This window comes from Hemiscyllium ocellatum, chromosome 5, assembly GCF_020745735.1.
Source record: "Hemiscyllium ocellatum isolate sHemOce1 chromosome 5, sHemOce1.pat.X.cur, whole genome shotgun sequence".
In the NCBI taxonomy this organism is placed as follows: Eukaryota; Metazoa; Chordata; class Chondrichthyes; order Orectolobiformes; family Hemiscylliidae; genus Hemiscyllium; species Hemiscyllium ocellatum.
The window spans coordinates 54712682-54719427 of NC_083405.1; the positions used below are offsets into that span (position 1 = coordinate 54712682).

General features: G+C 39.7%; 1 protein-coding gene across 2 annotated transcripts in view; it reads left to right on the forward strand.

The window, feature by feature from the left end:
- The window catches only part of LOC132816034 (cytoplasmic dynein 1 intermediate chain 1), a 282803-nt gene that overhangs the window by 90504 nt on the left and 185553 nt on the right, over positions 1 to 6746 (forward strand). The window lies entirely within an intron of this gene.

A 6746-nucleotide genomic window follows, 5' to 3' on the forward strand; every position in this document is an offset into this window, starting at 1 on the left:
TTTAAGGCAATTAAACAGTCATTCCATAAACATATGAATGATAATGGAATAGTGTAGGTTAGACTGGCTTCAGTTTGGTTTCATAGGTTGGTGCAACATCGAGGGCCGAAGGGCCTGTACTGCGCTATTACTTTTTTGTGCATCTTGTTGAGTCTCTCAAAGTGTAAATTAGTGCTATTTCCAATCAAAATATATAAACTATCAACTCCATAATAAATTTAAATGCACTGGGACAGTAAATTTAGGTTCAGTAATGTCTCTTAAGTTTCCAAAATGGTGTCCGTGATGTGTATGCATACCTCTGGTCCAAAACGTACCGGTTGTTACATTTAAATAATTTATCAATGTGCGCGTATGTCTGTTTGAAGACCATGATAGTGGTAAATTAATGTTGTACAATAGTTAATGATTCCACTTTGGAATTCATCCTCTTGTTACAGTTGGCCTTGTGCTAAACTGCATGAGGGACCCCTTTTCCCCTAGCTGCACTATTTTAAAGGGGTCATCAGATACTTACTGGTTAGTTGTTGGTAATTTCTTCAGGTTGTTGCGGCATTTGATGTTTGAATGCTTCTTGGAACTGGTCAAAATTTAGTTGGTATTCAGGTAAGACTGGGTAGTACTGAAGAGCTCTGGACTATAGGAAGAAGGGTAGACTATTTAACTCTGCAGTGACATCCTGATTGATCTGTGACGTAGCAGACCATCTGTACCCATTATTTCTTAATACCTGTGGATAATACAAAAATCTATTGATCTCTGAATTAAACTTAATTATTAATTGATACTTTCAGAATAGAGTTCTAACTTTTATCAGCCACTGAGCTGACATAATTGTTACCCTTTTTCATGTGCCCTGGCTCCATTGCAGCTTTGACTGATGGAAATTGTTAATCAGTGAGTAGGGTGTGTGAACTGAGTAATGCTTGACTTGAGATATGGCATTTAAAGATGTATTCATTTTCAGTGGCTGCTTTGGTGTGATAATTCAACTTCTTCCTTCTGCACTGCATCCTTTGTTCTTGGAGATAAACTCCGTGCATTAATTGTGTCCACTGTCTCTTTCCACTGCCTGCTAAGTACGTGTCTGGATGGCCTCCGATTTCCAGCCAGAGCTTTCAGAGCATCTCTCTCTTGTTTGATGTCTTCAACCAACATCTCAAACTTAGTACCCAAATACCTTTGGCTTATTTGCTTTTCTGGCTAATCATTGTTGTTTAGCAGTATTCCCAATTATCTCAACACCTCCCGCAACCATAATGCAGCTTCCCTTTAAGAAGAGAGGTCCAGCTTCAATTAGTGCTGAAAAATAAGTAATTGGACTCCCTACTTTTGCGTGCAACCATTGAATAGGGAGGTTAATGCTGGTTGCCTGCAGAAATCAATGTAATGAGCAGCCAGCACGAAGCTGGCTTTCTGCCTGCATTGCTTTGAATGAAGCTCACGTTAATCATGCATTGTGATCCTTCCGTCCATTTTCAAAGACTATCCAATTTAACCCCCAGTGACTTTTTACCATGCATACACATATGTATTTTGATAAGTTCGCTGTTGGTAGAATTCAACTCTCTAATCAGACAAATAAAACTTTGGAGTCAAATGACAATCCAGCGGTTATTGATTTATGAGGTTAGACTGGAGAAAATGTAAATATTCAGTCTTGAAAGGAGGCAACTGAGAAGGAATCTCATGGGTGCATGTAATATAGTCAGTGAGATGAAAAAAGGAGAACAGAGGACTCCTTGAAATATGACTTTGATAGGGGCACCAATTCAAATTGGCAAAATTTCTTAGTTTTTTTTCCTTTCATTGCATAATTTGCATCTAAAATGGGCTTCTGTCCTACTGGCTGGAACCTTGTCTTAATTTGAGATATTTGTTTTAAAATTGGGAATTCTAGGTTTTTCAAAAAAATATGTTAAGATGGACCAAATGGCCTTCCTCATTTGAATCTGTTTTGTATTTTAATGATGCTGTTAGAAGTCATTTAGTTGTACATGGATCAAAATGCAATAAAGTGCATTAAAATCTGGAATGTAGTTAAATAATCAAAATGTTCAGTATTTCAAAACTGTTGAAAGCGAATATTACTTTAGCTATTGGAGTTTAGTGTACACAATTTTTTAATGAAGGTATTAAAAATTAAATTAACCATCATGAATACCATGAAACAGACTGCATAATTAATGGGAAAATGGATGAAGATTGCACCTTGATTTGTAGCTCTAGGCTATAGAACTTGAATGTTACCATGAATAATTCTCTATTTAAAAATAAGTCTGAAAATTAAAGAAATTTTAGTACCATGAGTATAAACGAAACCCAGTGCAGTACAGCACTTACACAATTTTGTTAATATCTGCATCGGAGCAGATTTTTAAAAGATATGTACATGTTTTGAAATATCTTTTAAAGTACAGATTTGCTATGTTGAATTTAGTTTAAATAATGAAAATATAGAAATTCTATGTAATTCTTTTATACGTGATCACCTATCAGAGACTTTGGAAGTGGTTGAGCTTTGAAATGCCAATTTAGCCAGGAGTTGTTTTGTACTCATATATTATTCTGTGGTACTATTTCAAATGAAAACAAAAAACCTTGTTGTATTTGACCACGACAGAAGTAAAGCACTTAAAATGTCAGAAAGGCAAATGGAGCATTGCATTTAGGAATGATGATTGGTGCTTGCCTTTCTAGTTTTTAACAACAGAATAAAATTGCAATTTCCTGCAGCTGCATTGCTGCAAAATACTTTGTAAGCCTAACATCATTTATAACACTTTTTGGCATTAATTCTGTAAAAAAAAACATTAGATGAAAAAAAATTGTTTGCAATTCTGCAAATGTGATATTTGTATTAGTATTTACAAATGTTTACTTGTTATAACTGATTATTGGGAGATTGTGATTGAGGGGAAAACTATGCCCTATCCATAAAGCAAAGCTGAAGCTTTCCCAAGAAGTCCAGCCAAGAAAGAAAATACCAGTATTCTTTTTTTTAAAAAAAAATATGTTTTGGGAATCAGCCCCATCCTGTTAAGAATTTTCTCGTTCTATGTATATTATGTTACTATTTCAAAAAAAATTAAGATAAACCATCATGTTTGCTGGCAGCAGCTGTATGCCATGTTATTTAAGACTTCCTGTCATTATAATTGATGTGTTTTTATTCTTTCCACTTCCTGAAGCCTGATCAGAATTAAAATTGCTGTTGGAATTTCCTGTCAAAGCAGCTCATTTATTCGTTGAGTACACCAGTGACAACCCTTTGATTGGACATTGCCTTTAGCTATGCTTGCAACAGAGTTTGGTGTCTGTGTTTGTTGCTTGTGCTCTTTCCACTTTCCTGTACCCCACATGTGCCACTATTTGCGAGTTGTCCATCATCCTGGTAACCTTGCCCTAGTAAAAACTTTCGCATTATATTTTCAATGCTCTGAATATAAAACGAGCCCACCTGCAAGAGGCCCCAGCTCAGGAAACTTTAAATTACAATTCCATTTGCCTATTGGTGTGAGCATTTGTTTTACATGTTTTACTTTAATTACTATTTAAAGACAAAGTCTGTTGGAATGCTTGAGCATTTCATATATTTAGACCCTTGATTGTATGAAGGGTCACACCTGAAATATTAATCTTTGTTTCTTTTTCAGACACTGATTAATTCGCTGTACTCTTCTAGCATTTTCTGTTTTTAAATTTTCGCACATTATGTTTGATTTGTTTAGTTACTTCACGTGAATTTCCTTTTTTAGGTAGCTTGCTGGGAGAGGGTATCATACATATTTTGAGAAAATGAACTTCAGTGAGAATGAGAAATTGCAAGGATGGGAGGCAGCAAAGTGTATAATACTTTTCATCTCACTACAGGATTACAGAACAGCTTTTACCCCGACTGTGGAGAAATGTTGATCCCTTATAAAGATCAGAAGTGTGGAGTAGAACTGTTTCTATCAAGCAGTAATATTTGATAGCCAAAGTTCCAGCATCTTTGTGCTGCTGTATAAGATGAGGTCTCATTATAAGCCACAGACTGTAATACCAAGACTACCTTTACAATAAACTCTTAACATGATGGACACTGTTGGCATGAATAGTGAGTGTATTTCCTTTGATTAGGGCAGCTGTAAAACAGGATTAATCCCTGATACTTAATAGCTTCCTCTTCTCCAGCCTCCTGAGTTAAATTCGACTGATCCAAAACTCTGATCTCATACCAAATTATTCTTCTACTTCTTCTACTGACCAGCATTAGCTTCTGCTTCTCCCAAAACTCAAATCTTTCTTCAAATCCTTTTAATGGTATTGACCTTCTCTATCACTGTATAACCTCAAGTTTTACTACTGCTCTCCCATTTGACTAGATTGCCTATAGTGTGGAAACAGGCCCTTTGGTCCAACAAGTCCACACCAACCCTCCGAAGAGCAACCCACCCAAACCCATTCCCCAACATGTACCCCTGACTAATGCACCTAACACTATGGGCAATTTAGCATGGCCAGTTCACCTGACCTGCATATCTTTGGACTGTGGGAGGAAACCAGAGCACCCAGAGGAAACCCACGCAGACACTGGGAGAATGTGCAAACTCCACACAGACAGTTGCCTGAGGGGGGAATTGAACCCGGGTCTCTGGCACTGAAAGGTAGCAGTGCTAACCACTGAGCCACCGTGCCATCCTCTACTTTATTACATTATTTGCCTCCTGCCTTTGCCCCAACCCAACACCACTATTTGCCTTCTGCTATCAAAGTCCCATGTGCTCAGTGGTGTTCTTAAACTTTTGGGACCCTCTGTCTCTCCACCTTTCCTTTAAACTTACTTCTACTTTAAAGTGTTACATCTGAATGCATGCAGAATAAGGAATAAGGTAAATGAACTTGTGGCACAGATCAAAATTGGCAGGTATGACATGCTGGGCATTTCAGAGACATGGCTGCTAGGGGATCAGGATTGGGAGTTGAATATTCAAGGATAAACATTGTATTGAAAAGATAGGCAGGTGGGCAGAGGGGGTGGGGTTGCCTTATTAGTAAGAAATGAAATTAAATCAGTAGTAAGAAACTAAATAGGATCAGATGGTGTAGAATCCATGTGGGTAGAATTGAGGAACTGTAAAAGTGAAAAAAAACAGAGTCATGTACAGATCTTACTTACTTGCGGAACGCTTCAGAGAACACCTCTGGGCCGCCCGAACCAACCAACCCAATCACCCCGTGGCTCAACACTTTAACTCCCCCTCCCACTCCACCGAGGACATGCAGGTCCTTGGACTCCTCCACCGGCAGAACACAACTACACGACGGCTGGAGGAGGAGCGCCTCATCTTCCGCCTGGGAACCCTCCAACCACAAGGTATGAATTCAGATTTCTCCAGCTTCCTCATTTCCCCTCCCCCCACCTTGTCTCAGTCGGTTCCCTCAACTCAGCACCGCCCTCCTAACCTGCAATCCTCTTCCTGACCTCTCCGCCCCCACCCCACTCCGGCCTATCACCCTCACCTTGACCTCCTTCCACCTATCCCACCTCCATCGCCCCTCCCCCTAGTCCCTCCTCCCTACCTTTTATCTCAGCCTGCTTGGCTCTCTCTCTCTTATTCCTGATGAAGGGCTTATGCTCGAAACGTTGAATTCTCTATTCCTGAGATGCTGCCTAACCTGCTGTGCTTTGACCAGCAACACATTTGCAGCTCATGTACAGATCTCCAAACAGTAGTCAGGAGCTGGGGTGCAAGATACACTAGCAGATAGGAAAGACAAAGTTACAGTGATCATGGGGGATTGTAATGTGCAGCTGGACTGAGAAAATCAGGTTGGTAGTGGATTGCAAGAAAAAGAATTTGTGGAATGCCTACGAGATGCATCTTAGAGCGGCTTGTGGTGGAACCCACTAGGGAACAGGCGATATTGGATTTAGTGTTGAGCAATGAGTGAAACTTGATAAGGGAGCTTAAGGTGAAGGAACCCTTAAGAGGCAGTGATTATAATATGATTGAATTTACTCTGCAATTTGAGAGGGAGAAGGTGGAATCAGATGTAACTGTATTACAGCTGAATAAAGGCAACTACAGAGATATGAGGGAGAACCTGGGTAGAATTGACTGAGAGAGGAGCTTAGCAGGAAAGACGGTCGAACCGCAATGGCAGGAGTTTCTGGGAGTAATTCAGGAGACACAGGAGAGATTCATCCTGTGGAAAAAGAAGCAAGGTAAAGGGAGGCAACAGTGGCTGACTAGAGAAGTCAGGGATAGCATGAAAGCAAAAGAAAAGGCATATAACTTGGTGAAGGGCAGTGGGAAACTTACAAAGACCAACAGAGGGCAACAAAAAAGGGAGAAGATTAAATATGAGCGTAAGCTAGCCAGTAATATAAAGGAAGACTAAGAGTTTCTTTAGATATCTAAATGGCAAAAGTGGACATTGGGCTGCTGGAAAATGACGCAGGAGAGATAGTAATGAAGAACAAGAAAATGGCTGAGGAACTGAATAATTACTTTGCGTCAGTCTTCATGGTGGAAAACACGAGTAATATCCCAAACATTCAAGCAAGTTGGGGGGGGGCGGTGCAGAGCTAAGTATGGTAGCCATCACCAAGGAGAAAGTGCTAGAAAAACCGAAGGTGGATAAATCACTGAGACTAGATTGACTACACCCCAGATTTCTAAGGGAAATAGCTCAAGAGATAGTGGAGGCGTTAGTGGTGATCTTTCGGGAATCGCTAGAATCATAGAGGGTCCCAGAGG